The 13,954-nt window shown below is 40.8% G+C and overlaps 1 protein-coding gene across 10 annotated transcripts in view; it reads left to right on the forward strand.

Annotated features, from left to right (window-relative positions):
- Positions 1-13,954, forward strand: part of Inpp4b (inositol polyphosphate-4-phosphatase type II B) — a 757,204-nt gene that overhangs the window by 15,034 nt on the left and 728,216 nt on the right. For 3 of the 10 annotated variants that reach the window (XM_075976561.1, XM_075976557.1, XM_075976567.1), the window contains exon 2: positions 12,808-12,922. The exons of the other annotated variants lie outside the window; for them this stretch is intronic. The gene's annotated coding sequence lies outside the window, so the exon portion shown is untranslated. The remainder of the gene's footprint in view (positions 1-12,807; positions 12,923-13,954) is intronic. 10 annotated transcript variants of the gene reach the window in all.

A 13,954-nucleotide genomic window follows, 5' to 3' on the forward strand; every position in this document is an offset into this window, starting at 1 on the left:
AGTTTGGGGTGCTAGTGAGAGACTTGGCCTCATCACGTACAGTGGAGATAAAGCAGAAAGGATACCCAGAGCCAATCTATGGCCTCCGCAAGTAGCTGCGCATGCTTTGGCCCCGACACTTGCATCTACACATGCATGCATACTATACATACATGCAGGTAAAAAGAAAAAAATAACATATTGGCTTGGAGCTTTTTCTGTCCAGCACACTGGTCCACATAAACATTATTGATAATAAACTTAATAAAACCTTACTGAAGATTCAGTCTTAGTTCAGCAGAACTTCGTGAGACTCTAGTATTCTTTCACATTCTAGATTCTGATGGACAGCATCTCAATTTGCTTGGATCTGAGGTGACTCGGTGCTAAAACTAGGAGGGACCTAAGCAGATGGTATTGTTAGGTAAGATCTCCACAACCATGTGTAAAAAGTGGAGGGATGGTGGCAGGTCTCAGTCCTCCAACAGTCTCCTACAGACGGGAGAAAGAGCTTCATGGGGACAGGGTAGTGTTACTTAAACATCCTATGAATATAAACACTCTAGGGAGGTTACAATGTCTGGCTTTGTTGTCCTGGGTGTATTTATTTATGTGTTTACACTAATTTATTTATTTATTATTTATTCCCTGTGTATTTAAAAATGATTTGAGATGGTATGTGGTAAAACCACAAATAAGATACCATTTTTTTTACAGCTGTTCAATAACTACATCAAAATTGTATTTTGGAAGTTAGCTAAAACCAGCATGGCATTAACATTAAATTTATAACATGATTAATAGTCAGTGAGGTAGGTGAGTTTTCCTCTGGGCAGAAAAGTAAGCTGGGACATTCATAAACAGTCCATAGATTTCCATGATTTTGTACAATTACAATTACGTGATATTTCAAGGTTTCCACAGGCAGTCTGTATGGACTATTGTGGTGAGGCCTGACACAAAGGAGGTCACTGGGCCTTTGGGGGTCACCCAGACATAAGCTACTGTGGTTTGTTATTTTACCAGTTAAGTAGATATTGTAACCACTCCACCAATTTACTAATGAGAATCAATTGAGATCACATCCATCAATGTCTTATAAAATATTCTCTCAAAGTCCTATACCAGTATCGACAACTATTAATATAATTATTACCCTGTCATTTCCTAAGCTTAGAATTGACATTTAGAGCTGAATTGCAGCCTTACTTTGTACTTTTTAAAGATTTTATTTGTGTGTGTGTGCGTGCGTGTGCAGGTGCCAGGGGAGGCTTAAAATGGTTGTGAGCTGACTGAGTGCTGGGGACTGAGCTCAAGCCTTCTGTAAGAACAGCAAGAGCTCTTAGCTTCTGAACTGTCAATCCAGAACCTCACCTACAGCTTTAAATGTACTAACAATATCAAATTATCCTGCACTAGCGTGTATGTGGCTGTGTACGAACAATAGGAAAGTGTCTTTGCTTTAACTCCCATTGATTAACATTTTGAAGTACAGCCACAGTCAATTGTCTCCGTAAGGTCATATATAAAATTGCTACATTTTGTGTAAAATTTACTGAGAGTTTCTAGCATTGGTGATGAGCGCATAATACACTTTAAAGATTGAATTTAGATGTCTAGTCAGATCAGGATAACAACATTTTTAAAGCGCTGAATTCAGCTGTCTTTGGATTGAATACCTATACATTTACTACTGTCTCTCATTCTCCAGTGCCTTATATTTGACCCATTTTCCTTGTGTTTGTTTACCTGTCTGGCCTCTCTAGGCACTTGAACCTGAGTCTCCAAACTAGAAGAAATTGAATCAATTACAAATGTATATAACCAAATGTATAATTTCTTAATTGTATTTGTGTGTATACTATGTGTATTTTCATATAATAAGTGTCAAACAAAGGCAAGTGATATATATCTACATCAATGCTATGTTTCCTGGCAGCATTTTTGTTTTTAAGATAGTTTGCATCTGGTTAAACTGAAAACTTAAAACCAAGTGAATCTTGGGATGCTTTGGCTGCTAATGGTGCTTGCTACCAAGCCTGACCACCTGAGTCCAATCCCTGGGTCTCTTGTTGGAAGTAGACAATAGACTCTGGTTGTCCTCTGACCTTTACCTGTCTGCCTTAATGTTCTTCTCCACCCCCTTCATTTTGAAAAGAAAGTATCTAATTAAGTAGTAGTTTTATACTTGAAATGGAAGATCAAAGGATTATCTGTAGGTAAAACCATGAAAATTTAATTAGGTTTTAAATCATAGTTCTTTGGCACTACCAATTTTGCAAAGAAGGTGTAACTACAATAAAAGTCATAAAATACAGTGTTGGGTAATCAGTGAATCTTAGAGCTTTTTTAAGTTTTCATTAATGTTTTATTACTGTGTGAATGAATGTGGTATTGTAGTTGAAGGCTGCTCATTTGTTTTCCGGCTGCCCAGACCTGAAATAATCACACAGAAACTGAATAATTACAACACTGCTTGGCCTATTAGCTCATGCTTCTTATTGGTTAGCTCTTATATCTTGAATTAACCCGTTCCTATTATTTTATATTTTGCCATGAGGCTTGTGGTTTACCAGCAGGTTCCAACTGGCAGTTTGCATCTTTCTCCTCCAGCAGCTACATGGCATTTCCATGACTCTGCCTACTCTCTCTCTACATCTCTGTTCAGATTTTCTGCCTGGCTTTACTCTGTTAAGCCATTGGCCGAAAGCAGCTTCTTTATTAACTAATGGCAATAAAACTTATTCATAGCACACAGAGGAGAATCCCAGATCGCCTTCCCTTTTCTGTCTAAATAACCCAAATGGTTAGCAAACTCTATAAGGAACCTCTTCGATGTCCATATTCCTCTTGAAGTAATTGGTGCTGCCAGGGGCAGATGTGTCTCATTGTCATGCAATGTCCTAAGTTCTCAAAACATTTTAAATGCCACATTCTGTTAGTCTTTGAACAGTTTGAAAGATACCTATCTATTTGAAATATATCTCTGTACATCTAGAAGACCTAACTAACATGACTACAAGCTTGACTGTTATATAAGATTATCCATTAACTTGTATTTCTTAATTTTACATTACATTTTTAAGAGAGCTACACAAACACAATAACTTAATCAAGAGCAGAAACATACATACAACAAGATTGACTTTAAATTTGTATCAATAAGCCACTTTCTTTCCGACCCCTAGTGGACACACAAGCACCCGGACCCAAAGTGGGTGGAAAGCATCAGCCCTAAACATTTGGGCACCATTTTGTAGGTGGAGGCCACTTGTTCATTTCCTATCTTTCCAGATGCAAAATAACCACATGGAAACTGTATTAGTTAAAACACTGCTTTGGCTATCAGTTTAGGCATATTCCTGGAAAACTCATATCTAAAATTAACCCATTTCTATTAATCTGTGTATCACCACTTGATGGTGGCTTACCAAGTACAGTTCTGGCATCTGTCTCCTTTGACAGCTACCAGGTGTCTCCCTCACTCAACCAAAACTCGTTCTACATCTCTGTTCAGATTTTCTGCTTGGCTTTACTCTGTTAAGCCATTGGCTGAAAGAAGTTTCTTTATTATCCAATGGCAATAAAACATATTCATAGCATACCGAGGGGCATCCCACATTGTGGAATAAAAAAGATATAGTTGACAGTATTTTCTACGTTGTAGCAATAGAATTTTAAATGAGTTTCTGGTACCTAAAGTTGGACATGCATTTTGTAAATTCACATTTTAAAAGTATTCTTACTTTAAGAGTGGAGGAGCTTAAGCAGACTCCTTGACTGCACCAGGGAGAGGGTGTGGCATTACAAGTAGAGGCTGGACATGTAGAAGACATCAGAATAATCATCCTGGCTCTTTACACCATTGTGTAGCTTGCCCCAGACTCTTCATTAGTTACTTTTTCTATTGCTGTGATGCCATCTTGTCTAGACAGATGTTGTCTGGTTCCCAGTTCATCATGGTAGGAAGTCATGGGGGTGATATCAGCTCCTCTCAGTAAGCAGAGTGAAGAGAATTTAGGGGATGCTGACACTCAGTTGGTTTTCTCTTTCCCCCTTTTTATTCAGTCTAGCACCTTCATTTGTGGGATGATGTCACCCATATCCAATGAATCTTTCTGGAAAAACCCTCACAGAGGAACCCAATGGTGTGCCTCAGTTATGTCCTGGTTATATTTTTATCCAGTTCAGTTCAAGGTTGATGCGAGATAATTGTATTCTGTCAATCATGTCTTAAACAAATGCTGATTGGACAGACAGGAAGTATAGGAGGGAAAACAAGACAGGAAGTAGAAACGATGCAAATGAGAACAGGAGAATTCTGGGAAGGAGGAAGCTGATTCCTCCCACTCCTGCCCAGACCACTGAAGCAGCAGGATGTGATCTGCCCCACTGAAAAAGGTACTGAGCTACATGGCTAACATAGATCAGAATAATGGGTTAACATAAGCTACAAGAGCTAATAAGTAGCCTGACCTAATGGGCCAATCAGCTTTATAACTTACAGACATCTCTGAGTGGTTTTTCTTTGGGGCTTGCTGGCTGTGGGGTACCGGGCGGGACAGATACCCCAACAAGCAGGCCCCACTCATGTTACACAAGGTTGAAATTAATGATCCTGAAACTTTTTATTTCCTTTTTGGGAGTTTTTAAAATTTACTTTTGATATTTTTATTTGAGTTTCAGTTAATCATTGGGTATAATTCTCAATAGGACTCATCATATATAATACTCTCAATATTGTTTTGCTATGAATGAACACTATAGTGGGGTTACTTTATTCCCCCCCAAAATTTACATAGTTGGCTTAATAGTGGAATTGAAGATCTAGCCAAACTTGAACTAGCAGTAAATTCTTACTATCTAAGGGATCATTTGGCATTGGAAAGACCCGCCTTGTGTGTGGGTTTACAGAACCTGGGGGGAGAAAGAATGGCAGAAATGGGAAGAGGGCCGTAGGACTTGTTCAGGGCCTGCCACCAGGCACCCGCAGAACACATTGCTGTGAATATGCTCTACTTTCCTGTAGGACTTGTTTTGCTCTAGCAACAGAGCCCTTGCAAGGTGGACCAGTGAAATTCTCATCACACTTTGACAGTGATCTTTGACAAAGACTTGTAAGGTATTTGTATAACAGTGATAGGTCAATTCCTGTCCTGGTGTGGGCATGTAGTTTGGGAGATTCTTCTTCACCCTTGTCATAGTTGTGAGAAAGAAGACTAGACAACTGAGATACACAAAGAAAAAAATGTATATTCATGGGAGCACACAAAGCCTAACAATTCATTTTGATAAAAGTCATACCAGCTAGTTTGTTTGGCATCCTGTGTTGCACACCGAGTCTTCTCCTCCTCACAGTTGTGCGATCCAAGTATCTTTGTTGTTCAGGTGAGAGAATTAACACACAGAGAGGAAGTTTATTATGTTCCAGGGACACACTAAGGAACTGATACATCGATGCTTCTGAGTGAACACTTGAGGCCTTGATCATGCAATCTGCCCAATAATGGACATTTAACTACAAGGTTCTGAGTTCTGAGTTTAACGTTTTTCCATGAACTTTCATTGTTGGGAAAGAAAATGCTTGTCCTCCTTTCCCCTTCCTAAGGCTTGCATCCAGCGCGCCAGAGAAAAGGAAGACTTTGCCTGCAGTTTGTGAAGTGACAATGTGATTTTTTTCCAATCCATGAGGAAATCTGGCTAAAAACAATAGTCACCTGTATGATTTTTCTCTTCTTCAGGTTTTGAAAATGCTTCTCTAAGTCTCCCTGAAGGCACTCTGCTAAGTCTCTACCTATTATCTGGAGATTCTGTGGTGATTATGAGCATAAAATTGTCCAGCAGTTGGAAACCTTTAATCATGCACTTTGATCATTCTAGGCCAAATTTTGTTTCATGGCCTAAAAATACCATCATAGGAAGCATCTGCTGTGCCATCCACGAAAGCTTTGGAATCCAATCTACTTCATTTACACGGTCATTTTATGAGCACTGGGCACGCTTAAAAACTTGAGTCACTGCTGAATTTTCTACTCAGAACATTCCACATAAGTAGAAATAAATGTTAATCTCCATAAAATGTAGTGGTTGAAGCTGTCTATAGATGCTGGTGACTAAATGCAGAATGGCCACAGTATATGTGGGATTCTTTTCCCTCCTGCTGTCTTAGAAGATACGTGCTGAGCACAAAATGTATTTTATTTTTAAGAAGGCTTTGTTTACCCCAGATGGCACCAATGCTGCTGAGGTTTATTTGTACCATGGTTACTTATAGTACAGATACCGTGGGAATTCAGCTACACTGCAAGAACAAAATATTTGCAAGAAAATGAATGCATCTCAGGTGGCAAGTCTTCATTAAGATAAGCATGGACCAACTCTGCCCTGTGAAAGGTCTTCCATCTCCTATTGGAAGTCTGTTGTGAGCTAGCGTTGCATGGCCGCTGCAGACCTGTTTTCCGAGCTCACTGATGAGGGTCATTTGCACATCTTCCACAGAGATGCTTAATTCTGGGAAGAGGGAGGAAAGCTTTCTGGAAATGCAAGAAGAACTTGAGATTCCAACCCGATCATGGTTCACTGACAGCACAGGGGATCGCATATGAACATGTCCTTAGAATTAATGGGTAGGAAGGTTGTCTCGTCACCCTAATGAATCCTTGAAGAAGACATTTGCAGAGGAATGACTGAAACTGTTCTCTGTGGGGAGATTAATATTTTAATGTGTAAAACCAGACAATTCATGATTCTTTTGCTCGGTGGCACTGTGAACTGTGTAATCTCATAGCGCACCCCCGCCCACTCTACCCAAGAGCTGTCTTCCAGATAACTTTTGTAGAATTAAACAGAGCAGAGGAGCTAGTTCAAAGTTCTGTGTGGCCTAGGCTTGAGGATTCTGCCTGCTGCATGCAATCTGCAGACGATGAGAGCTGTGTCTGCTAGTAAACGCCCACCAGGTGAATCGACGGTTCTGCCTATCCAAGTGTCTTGCACGTCTTATTCAATTCACTAACATCAAAGCTGGGGAAATGGAAATGGTGTGGGGAGGGGCGATTCCTTGGGACCTCTCTTTGCACATTTCCAAAAGAATCCTAGAAACGGTTCCTTTGATAGCTTACCACTTGCTCTACTATGCTCGCGTTCTTGCTGGCGTTCATTGGTCCCCTTCCAGGCTGAACTAAATCTGCACATTTACTCTCAGTTCCCTTTCCCCAGGCAGCCGGAAGACATCTGGTTGGCATTTTCCTCATCTCCTGTGTATACCCCTCTCCTCTCCTCTCCTCTCCTCTCCTCTCCTCTCCTCTCTCCTTCTTTTTCCTAGTAAACATTCAATATGCTCACCTATTCAAAAGAGTAAAACTTCACCCCCCTTACACTCCTCTGACCACCCCTTTGTCTTCCACAGGCGAGAACTCAGCACCAAGGCAGAGACTGTCACCCTTTCTCTTACTTCCCATGTTAGATTTGTCTCGACGATGCTATCTCTACAGCTCCAATGAGAGACTGTTGCCAATATCATCGAAAAAAGAGATTTTGGGTATTTCTGTTTTTAATTTGACCATTTGGCAACATTAAACTATTTGAACTCTTTCTTTAAAAATTATTTTGTTGACTTTCTTGATACTGAATTCTCTTTAAATTTGAATTTTTGAGTATGAAATATCATGTACATGTATGTGTGTGTTACATAAGAAAAACTAAGCACGCCTATGCCTGCCGCCCTTACCCCTCTATTGCTCTGTGATTTGAATGAAGCTGATCATTAGGTCAATTTGCATTGACATCATTGTTTTTTCCTGTTAAAATCTTTGTTTCCACAATCATATGAATCCCTCTTGTGTAGCATACCTTAGTTGGTCCACCATTTGTTAGCTTACAGCATGCTATCTTGCGCATTCGACTTATTCTTAGTCATCCCGTTTTAACTGTATGATTTAAACTGTATGACTTTTCAGAGTGTATGTTCTTATTCTCCTAATGGCATGTAGAAATGGTATTGAGTCTAATGTGCTTATTTTGCTGTCAGACACTTTACTAAATTTTCCTACTCTAATATTTTCATACAATTTTACTATTTTCATGTATGTTTATTGCAGTGAATGTCTATTGTTAGAGGATCCTCTTGGTTTCTGTTTTCCTTAAACTGCTGCTTATGTTTGCCATTGAATGGTTCTGTAGTGCAATTCCACCTCTCAGAGGCACTTGGAAGACTTTACCCCACAATTCTCTAGCTGCCGTTGTTAGGACCGAAAATGTGCTGACAGAACTGCTGTTTCCCTTTAGTGTTCTGGCCCTCTCTGGCTGTGCCGACCATCCACAGGAAGAGGGTGGAGACTCCTGAGTGGCAGCGGCAGAAGTTGCAGCAGATGGGAAATCAGTGGAAGCTGGGGAAGGGAAGGGAGCATAGAATAGGTTAACTCTGGAGCCGTGAACTACCGCCATGACCTACCGCCAGAGCGCAGTCAGCTCTGGCCCTCACAGGAAGGAGTCCTGAGTGTGAACACTCAGATACACCCTCTTCCTTCGGCTCTCCTGTCTGTCTTCCACTTTGGCCAAACCTTCTCAGAAGGGGCCCATAGCATTCCTGGTCTGACTGTCCCTAGAGATCAACTTTGGGCTGTGGGAAGTGTAGACAGGACAGATCTGAAAGAGTCAACAGAAGACATTTAGTCATTTTCCAAATCGGTTCTTCTTCAAATCTATCAAATAATTTTCAATATGTCTTGCCTCTTCTTCAAAATTCAGTTATAGCTCTTATTTCTGTGGGTGTCTCATGAATGTTAATTTTTTCTGTTAGATTTGATATCTAAAGTTTAAATGTCTTACAGCTTTTTGTTAATTCTCACAATGGACTATTATCTTGAGTTTCTATTCATTTTTATAAATTACGAGTACGTTTCTGGCTAAGGGACCGGAGGGTCTGCTCCTCTGGACGGGGTTTGCCTTTGTTTCCACAGGCATCACTGCCCCTTCCCCAAAGCCCTGTTTGTGTGGATCGCTGCGCTCCCACGCAGACATATGCAGAAGAATGATTACATAAACAGTTCTTTTTGAGAGGCTATCAATACTGTTTCCAACTCAGAGTTTTTCTTATCTTTTTCTTGGTCGGTGGGTAGACGGTTTCCAATCTGCTCTTTCTGCAGGGCACTTCCTTTTTGAGTATTACAGTTCAGAGCAGGCTTCATGTCACCTGCGACACATGGCAGAGGTCCATGGCCTTCACCTCTGCTCACCTAACCCAGACCTGAATAACTCGAGCTGTGATGTCCCAGTGTTTGACATTTGTCTGATCTCTTATTGATTTGTTCATTTTAATTTGCTATCAAAGGATTTTCAGTCTCTTGTGGACTCAGTATCTTGAATGCTTTTTAATCTCTCTGAAACGCAAAACTCGGAGGTGGGTGCAGGCTTCCTTTTGGGTTTCCTTCATGCTTTGTCTTCTTCCCAGTGCCGTTCCCTTCACTGCCCTGTGTATTTGGAGCACTTGGGGTCTCTGCCCAGTCTCCTCTTCCTACTAAACCTTACACTTATGAGTTATGACTTTAAATCACAACCTCCTGTTATCTCTATATAGGTGGGATTTGTGTTGGGAGTTCTCACCAGTATCTACCTCGTGTATTGCGTAGAATCTAGTCTATGGAGAGAGGCCGGCTGGTAATGGTTGGGTGAATGGATGGTTGTAATGTGTGTGTGGAGAGTCTGATTGGTCTGCTGGGTTATGAATGGGAGGGGTTGGAAAGGTCACAGAACTGTAAGGCTCAGATACTCTCCCTCTATGTCAGTTTTATGGGGGGATGACTCTCCTCCTGGGAACTCTATTTTTGGCTTTTCACTTTTCTATACTTCATGGTGCAGAAAAGCTTTAGCATATTTTTCTTTTTCTTTTAACTCTATATATCCTTGATGTGTATGGGCATGTGGAGCTCTCGATAGCTCCGGTAAGCAATGGGATATTTCTTTCTATGAATGTGGCTATTATTGAATCTCTTTTAGTAGATTTTGACAAATTATTGTTGGCTCTTTTCCCAATTAGCATTAGGACCTTCTAGTTTGTGAGTGACTTTATTAAACTGGATGGTTGGTCTTGAAGACTCCACTTCAAGGGAAGCAGATAAAATAAAACTAACTTCTGCTAATCCTCAGAGCATGGTGCACCTTGAATCCATGGAAGAGCAGCTTGAGCTAATACAGCCTTGTGGCTCAGACACTGGCAGCACAGGGCTGGTTGGCGGATTCTTCCACAGAGGGAGGTTTTAAAAAACAAGTCATTGCTGGGAAGAGACAAACAGATGATGCTAAAAACCCCCGGCTTTGCCAAACAGGAGGTGATGGGCCTGGAAGGCGGTATGCCAGGGCCTGGTCTCTGTGTGCTCCACATGAAGGCCTTGGATACAGTAGTGGATGGAAGACCCCAGGAGTGACAGAGCAGCAGAAGGCATCAGAGGGCCTGTAGCGAAAGACAAGCTGCAGTCTCGGCATCTGCAACCGAAAGCTATCTCAACAAAAGTGACAAGCTTCCAGGGCTTTTCAAAACTGAAATGGTTATTGCACCTAATCTTGACTCTTTTAAAGAACTTTCTGGGTCATCCATTCTCTTTGTATGCTTGAAGCTGGAAAGCTCTGGTCAGAGGGAATAAGAGACAGGCTTAGAGGGCTGTGAGTTTCCACTGAGAAGTAACCTTTGAAAAAGACCTCTTCCCTGGGGAAGATTCTACTACCAAGGGTCAGGGGGTAGCACAGCTCTTTAGACACCGGGCAGTTTCAAAAGAATTGAGCAGGGAAGATTTTTTTTTGCTTTTCACTGTTTTCTTTTGGGGGCATGTGATTTAAAATTTACCCACAATAATCATATAGCCACTGTTCCTCGCTATAGAGCACTAAAGTTTTTTCTCATATTTGAATATGAGAGAGTGTACTCTGCCAACTTTTCTTCCTCCCTCTTCCCTGCTGCCCCTGGTTCCTGGCAACCACCATTCTACTCTCAACTCCTATGACTCAAATCGTTTGGACTTAGTATAGGAGTAAAATCGTGTAGTACTTGCCTTTCTGAGCTCGGCTTATTTCACTTACTATGGTGATGCCCATTTCTACCCACGTTACCGAGAATAACAGCATCTCACTGAATTTTTATGGCTGAAATTGTTCTACAGTCATCGACTTCGAAGATCAGCCCTCAGATGAGGGTTGCAAGAGGCACTGGTCTGTGAGTTCAACATGAAGTCTTGAGGAATAGGTGTAGCGCTGCACCTGTTAGCAGGGTAGTAGCAATCCCCCAGGGCTACAGCCAGTCTAGTCACAGGTTCTTAGCCTGGGAATGGTGCCAGGTGTGTGTGTTTTTAAGTTGTGTGTGGGACTTAAATTCAATCAGAAAGTCACTCCCATGGTGTTTCTGCCACTATTGCTCCAATGGGTGTGACTTGCTAGGTTATTCATTGTTGCAGCTTTCAGAGTTCACAGCTAGCTACAGCTGATACTAAGCACTGATTTTGCTTCACATTCTTGCCAGTCATTTGTATGCCTTTCTTTGGGAAGTGTCTGTTTGGACTCACTGCCTCTTTTAACTGGATTCTTTGTTTTGCTATTGAGTCATTTCATCGAGCTCTTCCAGCCTTGGTGAAGACGCAGCTCTTGCAAAGCTTCCTTTCGTTCTGTAGGTGTCTCTTTCTTGATCCTGTGGCTTGCTTGCCCTGCTGTCTAGAAGCTTGTTGGTTTTGTGCGATCATTTCTCCATTTTTACTTTTGTTTCTCGTGCTTTTTAGGATCTTATTACCCATGACAGTGTACCAAAGCCTATTTTTTTTAATGCTGTCTTCATCTAGTTTTATTATTCTGTGTTGAGATACTCAATTTTTATGGAGCCACTTATAAAAAAAAATCTACCTTTTGTTAAGTGCACATTCTTAGCATCCTTCACATGTATGAGTTGATTATAAATGACCAGCTTTACCAGCAGGCTCTCTATTGGGTGGTCATCAGTTTTTGTTTGTGAGCATAGCTTTTAATGACTGAGCCATCTCAAGCTCCAACCATGCTGTTTTGATAAGTGCAGTTTTGTGACATATTTTAAAGCAGGTAGTCTAATGTTTTCTTTTTTGTTATTTTTGCTATGGGTTAGATGGTTTGGGCTATTTGTTCTCTTCTCTGGTTGGACATATATTAGTTTTTATGAAAATTTCATTCGTCAGTTACTATATTTGCCTCATTTTCACCCCCACTTTCTCTCACTCTAATTCTCCCATATCCCCCACTCCATCTCACATTCATGACCTTTTTAAAGTTGTTATTGTTTTACACACACATACACACAGCATGATAAGTTCATTCAGTGTTTCTCCTAGTACGTACATTTTTCTAAAATTCTTAAATATTCATTTTCCCTCCAATTGTGTGAAAAATTTTCTTGTTATTATGATGAGGTGTATTGAATTGTAGATCTGTTTGAGTAGAAGGACATTTTAACAATGTGGTTTCTCTCAACCTATGGAGATAGAATGATTTTTTTCTCTATTTTTTAATGTCTAAGAACATATTTAATATTTGGACAATGGAAAAGGGCACAGGGCTCAATAATTATCAGGAGTCAGAGATTTGAAGACAGCAAGCACCATTTCTAGGGGCAAACCTAAAGGACACAGGCAGGAGTCAATGCCACTAATTCTTTGTGGCATTGTCCTGAAATATAAGGCTATTTAAAATAAAGACCTTGGTGTGTGACACTTGAGGATTTATGAGCCTTATTCACTCATGAATTCAAATAATTTACAAGCATAACTAAACTAACTAAAGCTTAGGAAGATTTATGTGCTCAAATTCTGGTTCTCAAAATAGGAAAAAGAAGGTGATAATGTTTTCCTGCGGCTCTGCTCAAAGTGGGATCTGAAAATCAACCCTCAGAGAAGTTTCATTTGTTCTTCCGAGAACAGGTGCCGTGTTCAGAATAAAGGTAAGATATGGCAGAAGGCCCAGGTCGGCGTGGATGAGGAGTGCGTGTGACAGTTGGAGAGATCAAGGCCGCCAAGGCCCCTGTCCTGTGCATTGCGCGATTCTGATACTTTCCACTGAACATTTTGTCTCTGCTGTTTTGCTCTGTCCCATTCTACATATGAGTAAGAATAGCTGACTTCCCTTAATGTACTCCTGTTTGTTCTCACCATTTTCTCCCTTTAGCGCCCCCTTCTGTCCATCACATCTCTGTCTCTAATGTTCTCCCTGCCTATGAGCTCCTCCCTCAAAGCATGCTGGGTCGATGTAACCTTTAGGTGAGGGACATCAAAGTCTTCATCGACTGTTGTCACATGTGTCATTCACTGCACGCTCCTTTGCAGTATGGATGTTGGCCTGCAGGCCTGCTTTCTAGAATTCTTCTAGACTCTGTTTCCCTCTCCAGCAATTGCAATGGCCCACTGCACAAATGTACACAGTAGGCACATTCTTCTTATACATCCACTTGAGAGTTGAGGAAAGAAGACACCATGCCGGGAGGTTAAAGTCAACCACATAAAATCACAGCGAAATCTTGCATAATAAATTTAATTATAATATTCAAAACTTCCGACTTGGCAGTCTAAGTCAGGTGAATGTGCTCTTCTCTGGCTATCTTTATTTATGTCCTAAGTGAGGACAACTTAGTAATTCAGGCAACCATCTCAATTTTAAAAGACAAGAGGCCTTTTAGGAGTCAAAAGAAAGAAAGTAACCTATTACATTCATAAAATGCAAACAGCCTGCCCTTTAAAATATGTCAAAGGGAGCATGATTCTAGAAAAGTCTGCCATGTACTTTAGCTCATCAAAGAGAACAAATACAGGGACCCAAGGCTGCAAAGTAATTACACAAAATGGCCACAGATTTCTTCCCTTGGAGGATTTCCTAGCTTACATTCTCCAGCAGCAAGTTAGAGGTAACTTTAAGATTGTCCTCCGAACTTTGTCAAGAACAATAACCCTAAGCCAAGGATTTTCATTTGGATAATTTC

The sequence above is a fragment of the Microtus pennsylvanicus genome, chromosome 6 (genome assembly GCF_037038515.1).
Source record: "Microtus pennsylvanicus isolate mMicPen1 chromosome 6, mMicPen1.hap1, whole genome shotgun sequence".
Lineage (NCBI taxonomy): Eukaryota > Metazoa > Chordata > Mammalia > Rodentia > Cricetidae > Microtus > Microtus pennsylvanicus.